This window comes from Cupressus sempervirens, chromosome 5, assembly GCF_028749045.1.
Source record: "Cupressus sempervirens isolate cs-2001-9-10 chromosome 5, ASM2874904v1, whole genome shotgun sequence".
Classification (NCBI taxonomy): Eukaryota; Viridiplantae; Streptophyta; class Pinopsida; order Cupressales; family Cupressaceae; genus Cupressus; species Cupressus sempervirens.
Genome location: NC_143122.1, coordinates 1,004,482,206 through 1,004,496,950, shown reverse-complemented (window position 1 = coordinate 1,004,496,950; position 14,745 = coordinate 1,004,482,206). Strand labels below are relative to the sequence as shown.

General features: G+C 34.8%; 1 long non-coding RNA gene and 1 pseudogene across 3 annotated transcripts; one reads left to right on the top strand and one right to left on the bottom strand.

Annotated features, from left to right (window-relative positions):
- Positions 1-3,798: 3,798 nt before the first annotated feature.
- On the bottom strand, positions 3,799-6,260 carry LOC149559315 (subtilisin-like protease SBT1.7 pseudogene; annotated as a pseudogene).
- Positions 6,261-7,060: 800 nt separating this feature from the next.
- Positions 7,061-13,976, top strand: LOC149559314 (uncharacterized). 3 transcript variants are annotated; one of them, XR_016365141.1, is made up of 7 exons: positions 7,061-7,206; positions 7,615-7,820; positions 12,992-13,060; positions 13,153-13,218; positions 13,340-13,393; positions 13,494-13,559; positions 13,646-13,976. It is a non-coding gene; the product is annotated as an uncharacterized LOC149559314 (long non-coding RNA). The 3 variants fall into 3 exon arrangements; XR_016365140.1 differs by lacking the exon at positions 7,615-7,820; XR_016365139.1 differs by lacking the exons at positions 7,061-7,206; positions 7,615-7,820 and adding an exon at positions 11,084-12,894.
- Positions 13,977-14,745: the final 769 nt, after the last annotated feature.

The following is a 14,745-nucleotide window of genomic DNA, read 5'->3' as shown; positions in this document are numbered from 1 at the left end:
AAAATCACCCCTGTAATTATTTTTTCTGAATCATCATAGTTGCACCTTCAAAAATCAAAGAAAAATGCCTGAAAAATGTCAAATCTATTTTATCAAACCCTTGTTCTCCTTTTTCTCGAAATACTGAACAAGCTACAATAGATATATCTTTGATACCATGAAAGGATTTGGGCAATACGCAATACAAATCCCCAAAACCCGAAGAATTCCTGCATATAAAAACCTGTCACAAAGAGGAAAAAGACAAGAGGAGGCAAGATTTTTGCTCTAAAAATATGCAAATTGTATTCTCAAAAAATGAAAAAGACATAAGATAATTACAAATGATCTATCCTTATAAAAGGAGATTGAAACCCGAAAAGGATAACCTAAAAGGTAAATGCTATTTAATAATTACTAATTAATTATTAAATGAGAATGCAAAAGGTGCATAAAGGTGAAATGGAGAAAAGGTAATCTAATAAATGAAATGAAATTAACCTTTTTCTCTAACACTACTTTCCCCTTCAATGAACATATTAGGATATGTAGGTTTGAGATGATCCACTATTACCTTCTATTGTAATATACCTTCCCCATACCTAATTTATATAACATTAGGAAGGTGGTGTGCCTCTTGACACTTCACTAGCCTCCTAACATAGACCGTAAGTTGCTTATTGTCCACCATTTCTTCATGCTTGACATATGTTTCCACTTTATTTCCAATGACCTTCATGGTTGTAGGGTTAAGTATTCATAAGGAATAGCATACAATTTGAGCCAGAATGGGATCTCATCCACCTTGATTTTTAGAGGATTAAAGCTAGGACACCAATCGACAACCAAGATATCTTTGCCTTTTGTAAATAAATGGTCAACATTCAAAACCCATTCTTTATCAACTGGGTTGAGTATATTATTGAAAAGAAACCATTAGAGACTAGTTTTTAAGTTCACAACCATGGCCTAGGGTTTTTTTAGCTCTAGTCCTTAATCTTAGAATAAATTGGCCAAATATCCTCACTTCATTAAAAAAATCATGATCCTTCCTATAGCTAATGGCTTTAGTCCATTCTTTTTTGTCCATCGATATAATGGAAACCAATGAGTGATCATAGCCAGAACTTATCAGACTAGAATTTGACATCATCAACATGGTATTTTTGGGGTGCCAAAATTTCTTCTATTTTTAAAAAATAGTAAATCCTTTCCTATCCTTAAATTGATGTAATATTTCCATATTGTTCAAGCATCCTTTCCTTGGAGAGGATTCACCTTTCCCAATCTCTGATACACTTACTAACCATTGGGTCTTTGCCTACAATTATCCTAACTTCAAACTTGGTTCCCATCATGCTATCCAAAAACCCATTCTAGGTTCATTGGCTAAAGGGCCGGATCCTCCCATATTGACTAGAATAGTTGAGATTTTTGTGTTGCTACAAAATATACTTTATAACCTATTAATTAAATTTTCTTCTCTTCTCTTTTAGAATGTATCAATAAACATCCCCTTATAGAATCTAATTAAAGGTCTGTTTCCTAATCATACCTCTTTTAAAGAGTGTATCTCAAATATTTTAACTTCAAACGACGATTGATTGAATAAATTTTCTATATATTAAGTTGTTTTATCCACATTTTGTCACCAAGATTCTAAACCTTGAGCATTGATTTATAACTTATTCTTTAATTTTCAAAATTTTTTATTTCCTCTATTTTTGTATGAAATTTGATGAGAACATCACTTAGTTCCATTTTGTTTACAAGAAATTGAGAAGATTATTTGAAGTGTGCTCTCATTATCTAGTCCCAACATTTTATGTATTTATTTAATTAAATTTATTCTTGACATGTTGTACGAAATATTTGAAAATATCAAATGCTTCAAACTTGTTTTTTATGCTTTAGAGAGAAAACCTATAATTTTTTAATGAATTCATTGAATGATACAAGTAGTCAAGATTTTATTTGTGGGAATTATTAATAACGGTCTCAAATATATCAAAGTAAACCAAATCCAACTTCTTGGAATATCTGCAAGATATTCTATGATTATTATTTTTATATGTTTCTTCCTTATAATAATATTTTATGATTATTAATAATAGGATTTAAACAAATACTTTTCTATAGTGAAAGGTGGAATAACATATATATTATATTGTTTTGAACATTTCCTTAGTGGCTTGTGGTGAACATGTTCAAGATTTCATGTTATAAATTATATATTGAAATAAAGCTTTAAGTTAAGGGTTTAGAAAGTTTGTACTCAACTAAATACAAGTTTTCCCTTACTATCAAACACTTTACAAGTTCTCTTTATAAAAAATATATTACACATCTCTAGTTTCAAAATGATCTTCAAGTTTTTACGATGATTTGGTTGGCCGATATAATATTTTCCAATTCTAGAAAAATTACAACATTATAAATGCATGGTTTTGTATTGTGTTTGAACATCAACAATAGCTTTGTCAACTTTTTCAATGTGCAATTACAAATCATTTCTCAGTCGAGTATGACTTCAATATGAGACTCAAAGTTATTAATTTTAAGAGTTATGTGTTGACTAGTGATCGCCATATTTGACATAATAATAAATCTCTTTTAAAACTAGTATTTGATATTCAATTGATCATCTTTAGTGTCTATTGGCTCTCAAATTGATGATCCATTGAAATACCAAGACATGCACTAGAAATATTTGAAGTGTCATTTCATCCTTATTTACTTTCATAATTGTGAACACATTTTTAATTCAATAGGCTAGTAACACCAAATATGAATTATATATTTTTCGAAAGAAAATCTAAATATATGTATATATCTATACCTACCTTCATACATACATACATACATACATACATATATATATAAATATATAAAATACCATATGAGTAGGGATCTTTTTGAAATATATTATAAGAACTATTTAACAATACATATTATACATAATCATATGTTCAATTGGTATTTGATACATGATGAAACATTCACTATGAAGATTTTATATTTACAACTCTACTTTGTACAATATGTAACTCTCTTTGGAAGAGTCCAAGAGGTATATGTACTTGAATATTTGTGTACCAAATTGGAGTTGGGACAAGAAAGTAACTCCTTTGTAGGAAGGGCAATTTTATATTTTTCATAGTTGAGAGTCCAAGAGCTATTTGTACTTGAATAGTTATTTACCAAATTGGAATTGGGACATGAAACTAACTCCTTTGTAGGAAGGGCAATTTTCTATTTTGCATAGTTGAGAGTCCAAGAGGTATCTGTACTTGAATATTTGTGTACAAAATTGGAGTTGGGAGAGGAAAGTAACTCTTTTGTAGGAAGGACGATTTTATAGTTTTCATAGTTGAGAGTCCAAGAGCTATCTGTGTACCAAATTGGAATTGGGATAGGAAAGTAACTGCGAAGGCACCTAATTTTTTATTTTGCATAGTTGAGAGTCCAAGAGCTATTTGTACTTGAATATTTGTGTACCAAATTGGAGTTGGGATGGGAGGTAACTCCTTTGTAGGAAGGACAATTATATATTTTTCATAGTTGAGAGTCCAAGAGCTATTGTACTTGAATATATGTGTACCGAATTGGAGATGAGATGTGAAACTAACTTCTTTGTACAAAAAACAGTTTTATATTTTACATAATTGAAAGAGCGGAGAAAGGTAGTATGTCTCGAATACCATGTCATATATAACATTAAATTTTGTGGATTGATCTTACCTTATTCATTTACATTCAATCTCTTGTAAGTAAAATAGATGAAAATTAATGTCATTCCTTATAAACTTTAAGGATCAATCGAAGAAAACGAATTGAGTTTGAATAATATCAGTTGTGGAAAAGAATGAAGCACAATGATGCCACTCATTTTGTGTGCTCTACAACAACTCAATATGTCTTTGCCAACGACAACTAATAAAAAAATAAAAAAATCAGAGCTAGGCTAGGCTCGATTAAATTGAACCCTGCCAGGTGAATGCAACCGGACTACGAACCACCTGTGTTCCTCCCTCAACACGACTCCAACGGATCTCTCCAAATTCATACCGCTCTCCCTCAGGTGTAGATGGGCTCCTTAGATTGCTTTCAAATCTCACACTGTAGCTCGCTTTATCATTGAGCTTTTTGAACGCTAACGTCTGGGGCTCCACGGTGATGTTTACGCCTGGAGGGCTCTTCACACTCACTCTATACACCACATCATGACCCGCTACATTTGTCACCGTTCTTCTATTCACCTTACTCGAACTGTTGCCCGGCTGAAACACAACAGAAAACGATGGGTAGTTCAGATCCCCTGCTTCCAAAGTGGAATTCGGACAAGAAACTGACTCCTTTGTGAGAAGAGCAATCTGTTGTCCGGTGTAGTTGAGAGAGCAGAGGAATGCGACGTAATCTTGAGGCACCATGTCGTAGACAAGCCCCGGGTCTACAGCAGCATTGGGATCCACGTGACCAGCGCCCAAGACAAAGGGGCTAGCCTCTTCCATCGTATTCGAATCCCTGATGGGCTGCTCTGCATTGTCGATCACATAAGCTGACGTCATGAGCGCGGACTTGATGGCGGAAGGGCTCCACGTAGGATGTATGGCTTTAACCAGCGCTGCAATGCCGCTGACGTGGGGACACGACATGGAAGTCCCCGAGAGAATGTCGTAGTCCAGCTCTCCCACATATGCTGCCAATATGTTCACACCCGGTGCGATTATGTCCGGCTTCAGAACAGAGGGATACCCTTTACTCGGCCCCCTTGAAGAAAAGGAGGCCACGATGGGAGCAACTGTTTCCTTTCCCACAACGGTTGACTCCGTGAGGTTCATCGTAGCCGTTGCGTTGCCCCCCGTGGTGCCGTTGATGTAAGCTTTGATTCTCTCCCCACTTGTAAAACTCACGCTGATGGCCGGCAGAGTGTTCGTATTGGTGATACGCTGTTGTGATCCGGACAGCAAATTGTTGGCGCCGATGATTCCCACACCCCCTGCTCTCGCGACCTCTTCATAGGAAGTAATCCGATCGCATACCACAATTTTGCCTTTTACTAGACTCGGATCAAGGCTTCCAGGGAGGCAACGGCTAGTGCTGGCGTTGGTGGACACGTAGATCAACGGCAGAGGTCCTTGCAATCTAACTCCTTTGTACGTGGACGTGCCTGTGTAGATCTCACCATTGGCGAGGACAACGGAGGCAGGGAAGTCTCTGTCGATGCTGCTCGCGCCCACTGTAGTCATCCACGGCGCCACGTTGCCAAGAGTAGACAAGGAAGGCCCGCTGTTGCCCGCCGAGCCAGAAACAAAGACACCCTTTTGAATGGCCCCGAATGCCGCAATGGCTCTGTTGTCATCATAAAAGGGCACATCTCGGGACCCGATTGAGATAGAGATGATGTCGACGCCGTCAGCAATGGCCTGTTCCATGGCAGCGACTGTGTCGGCAACGTAGCAGCCGTCTTCCCAGCAGGCCTTGTAGATTGCCAGCCTCGCACGAGGGGCCATCCCTCTGGCCGTCCCGTTGGCGAAGCCCACGTAGTTGATCCCCAAAACTGCGGCGCCAGCCACGGTGGAAGCAGTGTGGGTGCCATGCCCATCGTTGTCTCGAGGAGATTTGTATTCCAATGTCTCGTTAATGGGCCTCGAATTCTGCGCTTCGTAGCCTTTGAGGAAGTAGCGAGCACCGATGATTTTTCTGTTGCAGTGGGATGAATTGAAACCCCTCCCGCTTTCGCACGTGCCATTCCATCTGGAGGGAACCGGTCCGAGGCCTTCGTCGCTGAAACTCCTGCTCTCAGGCCATATTCCCGTGTCGATCACGCCAATGATGATGTCTTGGCCAAAGGTGGAGTATTGAGACCAGAGTCCAGGGGAAGATGAGAGGCCCAGGAACTGCGGAGTGTGAGTGGTGTCGATTTTGTTGAGGGAGGAAGGGATTACGGCCAAGCAGCCCTCCATTGCTCCCATGGCTTCTGCCTCTGATTTGGTCAGCTTCGCAGCAAAGCCGTGCAGCAGAGTGTCGTATGTGTACAACAACTCAGTTGGGTTTGCAGTGGGATTCGATCCCGAGACGTGGGCGAGCATTGAGGCGTACCAGTGTTGGTGTAAGTTGAAATGGTTGGGTTTCATGGACTTGATGGTGTGGACAATATAGGGATTCCTAATTGCATCTTCTCTTGCCGCCATGCCCGAGCACAATATTATTAATGCAGACATGGCAAAGAGAATGGGAATGAAGAAGCTCGGAAGCGCTGTGGAGGCCATAATAAGATGGGTACGGAAGAGGAAATATATTCTGACTTATTGATGTGTGGATGAAACATGACGGGGGAATTTATAAGCAGACCCCAAGAATGTTTCGGGACAGTTGAAGAAATCAACTCAGGGCAACGTAAAGAGAGTGAGAATGAAGAAGCTTGGAAGCGCGCCTGTGCTGGCCATAATCGGGTTAACGAGGAAATAGCTAACAAGACAACGGACCAAATCTACTTCAAAGACTTAAACATCGTGTTTCGGTTTTACTATTTCAAACAAAATTGAACCTTCCGAAAAAGTTCAATCGAATTTGAAAAAGAAGAGGTCATTGTTAGAACTTGTTAGAACAAGTCGTTTTCTTCACTAAAAACGAATAGGTCATTGTTTAGAACCAGTCGTTTTCTTCACTCCCAGCTACTGCAGTTGAATGGTGTTCACCGCAATCATAAATTCTAGAAAACTATTCTGACCAAAGCTTCTCTTAAAATAAAAATAAGCCTCCATTATTAAAAGTAATTAAAATGTGAATTTCAAGAGGAGATAATTATTAAAGGATACTAATGGAATCATTAGATTCCATATTAGTTTGACATAGCACTTAAATTAAATATAATTGCCAAAAAGTATAGACTTACCAAACTTCTATAAAATAAAATGTATATGAAAAGTTGAAAAATGCAATGAGATAAATCTATTTATGTACAAAAATTAATCATTTTTCCAGCGTGAGTGTCATACTGTAGTATTTAATAGTAATATTAATACTATTTAATATTATTAATGATCCGGATGTCCTTATTTCTAAGCATCATCATCACAATTGCAAAATAAACGGGGAGAATTTGGCACAAATAACATAAGTCAGGTTTTGCTGCAGCAGAAATTGGAAGAGCTACAAATTTGATAGTCCATCGACATTAGCAGAAATCAAAATTCGTGAACACGCCATCTATAAAACTTTCATGTAGGTGTTTCTAGCCCAATTTTCTTTACTGTGTAATGTTCTGTGAAAATTTAAGAATTTGTTTAGACCAGAATCACAAGCAAAATTTATAGACACAAGAATTGTGTTTGGAGTCAAAATTCTTAGTGGATCTTTTTCTTCTCTGGATTTTATTGACAGAATGTAGAATGTAATTTTCTTTTCCAAGTTTTTCAATCGCTTTAGACTAGACCCATTTGAACTTTCTAAGGTTTTCAATCACTTTGTAGTTGTTCTATTTAAGCTTTTGAAACCATTTGTTGCAAACCCATTTCGTAAGGTTTGTGATTAGTTTACAAGGTTTCATATATATAAATTTTTAAAAAAACCTCTAACTTCTTTTGGATGCTATGGTCATATTTCTGCTAAAAAATGATATGGGTATTTCAGATTTTCCTTCAAGGTTCAAAAAATATGCTTTATCCAAAGTCTCCCTTGCAAAGGCCCCTATTGTAGTACCAGTAGAAGTGCCTACAAAAGCTCTTCCATCGAAATCCTCTCCGGCTCCAGAAGTGAAATATCAATCTTTCAAGTCAAAAACTATTGAAATTTGATTCCTATTTCTCATTATGCAATACATTGGGTAACTGTAGCAGGTAAGATTTGGATCTTTTCCATTTTCTAAATCTAGGGTTTCTTTTTCATGTGGATCCACAATAGAATTATGTATGTGATTATTATCATTCTGAATGTTGGAGATCCATGCGTGGCTGTTTTGCTAGCTACTGCAAAATTTCTTTCACTCAAATGCAAAAATATGATCTTCATCGTTTAAATGAAAATCCTAATTTCAGAATGGACCACTATGGTTCAAATCCGAGGATCACAGGACAACCAAACCCTAGAGGCCCACAGACAGTTTCTCCAATTAGAGGGAAGTTTAAATTTTCCAAATTTCCAATGGAATCGCTTTTACGTGTCATGCATCTCACCTGAGAACAATTAAAATCTTCTTCTACATATCTCTGCCAGCAGCCAGCATTCAGCATTATTCTGAAAAATGTGAAAAATAGACTGCCATGCTCTCTAAAAATATTTGTGAGTAGGCTCGAAATCATCCACGCTTTCTGAAAATATTTGTAAATACGTTGGTAATTTGTCACACTTTCTAAAAATATTGCTAAATAGGCGTGTAATCTTATCTCACTTTATGAAAATATTTGCAAAGAGGCCCTCAATACGCCACACTATTTGGAAAAATCTTAAATAGGCCCTCAATCTGAATAAAAATCTTAAATAGGCTCATAATCCACCACGCTTTCTCAAAATATTTGTAAATTAGCCTGTAATTTACATTTTTTAAGCCAACTCCCTTTTGCACATGATCACCATCCTTGAGATACCTGTGCCTCTCAAATTGTTTTCATTCTGCATATAGCACTAGGTTTTGTTAGAATGTTTGGCTTTTATATTTGCAGAGATAGTTTGCTATAATTTTACAATGAAAACTTGCCATTGCCAATCTAAGCATCTTTGAAAATCTTAAATAAAATAAAATTCTAAATAGAAATACATATACAACTCAACTTATCAATATCCATGACTACTTATTGCAACTGAACAGTTGACTCAAGAGGGCACTATGACTATGGAATTATAGAACGATAAGTAAAGGTGTAGAAATTAATTTTAAAACTATTTCTTTCCACATACCCATGTCAAGAATTGTTGAATAGAGCTTCTACAAAATGTAGTTATGAATTGTAAGTTACTTGTATTATGCCTGAGTAAACTATATTTTAATGTTTAATAATTTTAAGAAAATGACGACCCTACGTGTCAAAGTTTTCTACACCTGCTTCAAAGTTACATGAACTTTGGGTGTTGCAGTTGATGCCATCAACATTATTTGGCGTTAATATACATTGTAGAGCTAGATATCATCACCATCACAACAAAAGTTCGACATCCTTGAAAGAACAACCTAAGCCCGCCTACGTGATTAACCAACAAATCACAATAATATAACTGAGTTAGTATCCACAGGTGTAAGGAACCTTGGAGTTTTTCTCATGTTCTTCATGAGTATTTACTTCTCAGGAGAGGGTTGAGTGTTTGGTATTCTATATCAAGTATTCAATTGCTATATGTTATATAGTGGTATAAAACTGACATCAACAGTATGCTTGTTTTCTTTTTACTCCACGTCTTAATTTATCACAAAACTAAGCTTTGGTTCATATCTATAGACAAACACTTTGATTTTATAACTTCTTGCTTGCAATTTAACTCATATATCTCCCTTATTTTGGTCTAGGGATACTTCAGCAGATTGTACACACTCATCTTAATTGGAACGAAGTCGATTCTATCTCCATGTTATAGGCTCAAAAAATTTCTATCTATTTCTCTTCACCCATCTCATACATGTTTCAGGACTTCTGTGTGCATATTCCTTCACAATAGTAGCAACAAATTGTTTTGCATTTATCTATTATTTATCTATTGCAAATATTTTCTCACATTTGCATTTTCAAAATATGTATGTTGCATCAATGATTACTAAATGCTAACATATTCACAAGTAATGTGTCTCTTGACTCTCTACAACTCATGACACCCTTGATATATTTTAAAGCTCCATTTATACATTGTTCCCTACTTGTTCACCTTTAGCTAATTAATTTTCAAACATCACAAAGGCAGGAACTTTGGTGCTTGTGCCCCTTGTTTAAAATGAATTTCAAGGGGAGATATTAATGGCTGCCCTTATTTTCCCAATTACCTTGGCTATTGTACCATGGTGTGAAGAGAGATGGATGGACAATTTTCAGATCCCAAATCAGATACTAAGCTAAGATGGAAAAAGGAAGATGAACAAGATCTTCCACTTCTTTATGTTGGGACATTGGTTGTTTGAGGGTGTTCATTTGTTGGGTGACGTCTAATTTGTTTTATGATGTTTATGTTTTATTGCTTTAGCTCTAGTTTCTCTTGATGAGGAGTGACTTTTCTTCCTATTTTTTTTATTAAGTTGTAATTTATGTTTGAAGATAATTTAATTTGGTCCAAAATTTCATACAAATAATTCATTTTTCTTCAACTTTTTAATAATATATTTTTTAAATTGTTAATAATTTTAAAAAACTAGCAATCATATTTTAGTGTAATGTTTAGCAAATTATGCTTCTTCTACAACAAAGATATCAATGGAGAAGTGATAGCTTCAACTCCACCATGCATCTATTTATAGGGATTTAAACAAGACTAAAACATATTGTTTACATTAGAAAGATAATAAAATACAAAGCATTTGTTGGTTGACCTTCCTTACAATGTACTTATTGTATCTTCTTTACCATTTCTCTTGCTTGTTTGCATTTTTAAATCACCTTTTACGAATCTTTAATTACATTGTCATTGTTTTCCCTATACCTATACTTTCTTTTCTTTAGTTTCTCATACAACAACATGACCATGTAGGTATTCTTAAATAGTCATGGAAAGGCCCATTGTACAACTTGACACCCTCGTAATTACTTTTTGTGTTGATAATTGTGCACAAGTGAGTTAAAGTTAGCTTTGATTTTTAATCCAACAACTCTATCAAGTTGTATTCTATTTCATTTATTCCACTATAAATCTACACTTACAAATTAATCATTAACTTAAATAAATTTATTTTCATAATTGGAGAATAACTAAGAAAAAATTACAAAAAAAAATACAAAATTCTCAATCAAGTTGTATTTTATTTGATTTATTCCAACAACTCTATCAAGTTGTATTTTATTTGATTTATTCAACAACTCTATCAAGTTGTATTTTATTTGATTTATTCCACTATAAATCTACACTTATAAATTAATCATTAACTTAAATAAATTTATTTCCATAATCGGAGAATAACTAAGAAAAAATTACAAAAAAAAAATACAAAATTCTTAATAACATTAATAATCCAATATTGCTAAAAATTAAAATACCTAAAATTAATTATATAAATATTAAATAAATTAAAATTATTATTTATATATGTTTTGAAAATATAAGTAAGATATGCCAAGATAAATCATTTTTTAAGCTACGAAATATTAAAACAAATTACGAAATAATGAGGAGTTTGTTTTTAATTTTTAAAGTAAAAAACATAGGTTGCAACCCCTCTTAAATACCAACCCAATAGGTGTCTAACAATAGACTAACAATTATAGCATAATAACCACACACTAACCAAATATAAAAAATACACCAACCAACATTGAGATAGTATAAACAATACCAAGAATCATGGTCATAGTAACCACCACTAACACTACCACTATCAACAATATTAAACTAAAAAGTGGGTAAGTGCACCAAGTTGTGGTGCCAAAAAGATGACACCCATTTTTTTTTTTCTAACTTTCAATAGCGTGCACGTGCTATAGCGCGTACATGCTTTTTAAAACCCCAAATTATTATAAATGGGCTGCAAACCCACAGCCCATTCATTTTTTCCTCATTTTCCAACTTCCTCTCCTCATAGCGCGTATGCGAATTCAACAAATTGAAGATTTTTGCCACCCGCCTCGTCGATATGCCTCCTTGTCATTGAAGTTCGAGATCACGATCACACCGTATGTTGTCTAACCTTCTTTTTGCATTTTTATATATATATTTTGTATTGTTTTGTAGGTTTTTTTCAATTTTTCTTTAAATTTGTTTATTTATTTAGATTACAATTGATTTCTTATCAGGAAATGTAAATAATGAACTGGCAAATCCCCAACAAGATCAAAACTAAAACCCTCAATAAGATCCAAACCAAAACCCTCAACAAGATGAGAATCAAAACCCTCCACAACAAGAAATTATGCAACCTGCACCAATTGGAAGACCTCCTCCTGGCACACAAGCAAACATAATAGATAAAATAGAAAGAGGCAAAAATGAGTTAGAAGCACTCATTGGTAGGTTGAAAGCTTTTAGACAAACCAATCCAATGAGAACTCAACTGACATCCTCCCTTGAGTCCATTATGACTCACATAGCTTCTCTTAGTGGTCAGTTAGATATTTTTGGTGGATTAAGAGGGATGAACAAAAAAGATATTATGCAAACACATTATCATATAGGGATGTAAAAAAAAGATATATACCAAAAGGTAGAATTTGTGCATTATTTAGAAAGTCTGGTGAACAAAATACTATTAGAGAGACAACTAAATAGTTCCCCATCCATTGGTGCATACACAATGGTATTATAAATAATTTTTGGGATAGATGGTGGATGGGTTTCGATGCCCCTCTCTGCAATAATCACGAGGTCCCAATGTATTTCTTAAAGAAATTGTATTATGAGTTTGTCCTTGGGGAGATCCCCAATTATTTTGATATATTAGAATCTTAGGGTAGAGGTGGGGGGTCATCATTTGAGAGGCCAGGCACACATCACGACCCTAATGTAGTTAGGGCACTTGTGGTCAAGCCACAGGGTGAGCATGTGACTATTCCTTTAGTTGTGAAGGAACATGTAGAGGCCAACACTCTAGGGACTATTAATGCTTTGACGTAGGCCCTCATTCATTGTACGAGTCCATTAATTGAGGAGGAGGCTTCTATGCATGATGGTCACATGTGCACATCATGTAGATCCTTATGCACATTTGGCAGTCATGTTGGAGATGGTATAGATGATGGGCTAGTCACCGATCAGTTCTTGAATGAGACATTTGGCATTGCCACACAGGTAAACTACAATTATAATAAACTAATTTGATCACATTTTATATGTATAGTGAATGAATAGTTAATTAGCTCATGTATTGACATTGTTCAAAATTCAGGGTCAGAGTGTTGGCGGCCCTAGTAGCGATCCCCTGGTCCCATTTTTCATCCCGTCGATGAGTCCAGAGGTATGTATCGATTTAATCATTATAATTAATACATATATTTATTAAGTAATCATATGAAGGATTGAATTTTTTTTTTTATGCATGTGCATCAGTTCTCTGCAGGACCGTCAACATTCACTATGGACTCCGAGCCTAGACGCGATACGAGCTTCGTATAGGTACATTTGTTTCATGTTAATTTATTTCATTCAATTATATTTGTTTCATGTTTCATGTTACATTTAACGTGTATTGTATGACATGCAACTCTTGACATCTGAGACTCCTCATCTTTGGCAGTTCGTCGATCATGGAGTGGCTACAGCTATGGCTAGTTCACAACCATTGACTGAGGTATGAAAGAATTTTCTTGGTTTTAGTTTTTGTTTATAATAGTTAGTATTGAAATTTCTAATGTTATTTATAAGTGATTATATTGATTGAATTTTTGTAGGGTCTTGTTACACCTGATCATCCACAAGCCTTCGAGGTGGACTTGCAGAGCGACTATATGATGGCAGTAAGAAAATAATTAATTTTGTGTGTACATATATTTGATTTCAATGTATAATAATTATTGATTCATATCTACTTTGTTTGTATCAGCTCAAGTTAGAGAAGAGCCTCAACAAGAGGACAAGAGTGTGTGTGAGGAAGACCCCATCATCGCCATCATCTCCCTCCACACGATGACAAAAGACCTCTAGAGATTTGTTTCCTTCCCCTCATGGGAAGGAGAAGATATAGTTGATAGACATACATGTATAGGCATCAACGGACATATATATATTGGATTTTATGTCAGTGGACATATTCAATATACATTTGATGTATATATGACATTTTATATTTGATGTATGACATTTATTTGATGCATGACATTATTAGACTTTTGAAATTATTGATTAATATATGATATGTTTGTTCCTGTATGACATTATTGGTTATCATAATAGATTATGTGTTTGTTAATGTATGACATTATTGGTTATCATTTTATATTATATGTTTGTTCATGTATGACATTATTGTTTATCATAATATATTATATGTTCCTTCATGTATGACATTATTGGTTAACATAAAATATTATATGTTCGTTCATGTATGGCATTATTGGTTATCATAATATATTATATGTTCGTTCATGTATAACATTATTGGTTATCATAAAATATTATGAGGTTGCATGGGTACTTGTACCCACACCACTGGTACTCGTACCCAAGTATCGGGTACATATATCCCAAGTACCAGGTACTCGGTGAAGAGCATCATAGCTAAGGACCTTGATTGAGATTTCAGATTATTTTTTTTGGTTTTTTTTTTTGTGTATTAGCTCATTGTTTATCAAGCTTAATTCAATACCTAATCAGTTTGAAACTTTGATAGAATATTGATTAACAATAAACTTTATCACTGTTTAAGCATAAGTTTATCATTTCCAATATGTCATCATCATATGATTTATGATCTTGTTCATGTTTAAAGTTTTCCTTCTCTGTTATTTGTTTATCAAGCTTAATTCAATACCTAATCAATTTGAAACTTTGATACAATATTGATCAACAATAAAATTTATCAGTGTTAAAGCTAGAAATTTATCATTTGCAATATGTCATTGTCATATGATTTATGATCTTCTTGTTCATGTTTAAACCTACCTTCTATGTTATGCATCTAAAGATTTATCATAAATTATTATT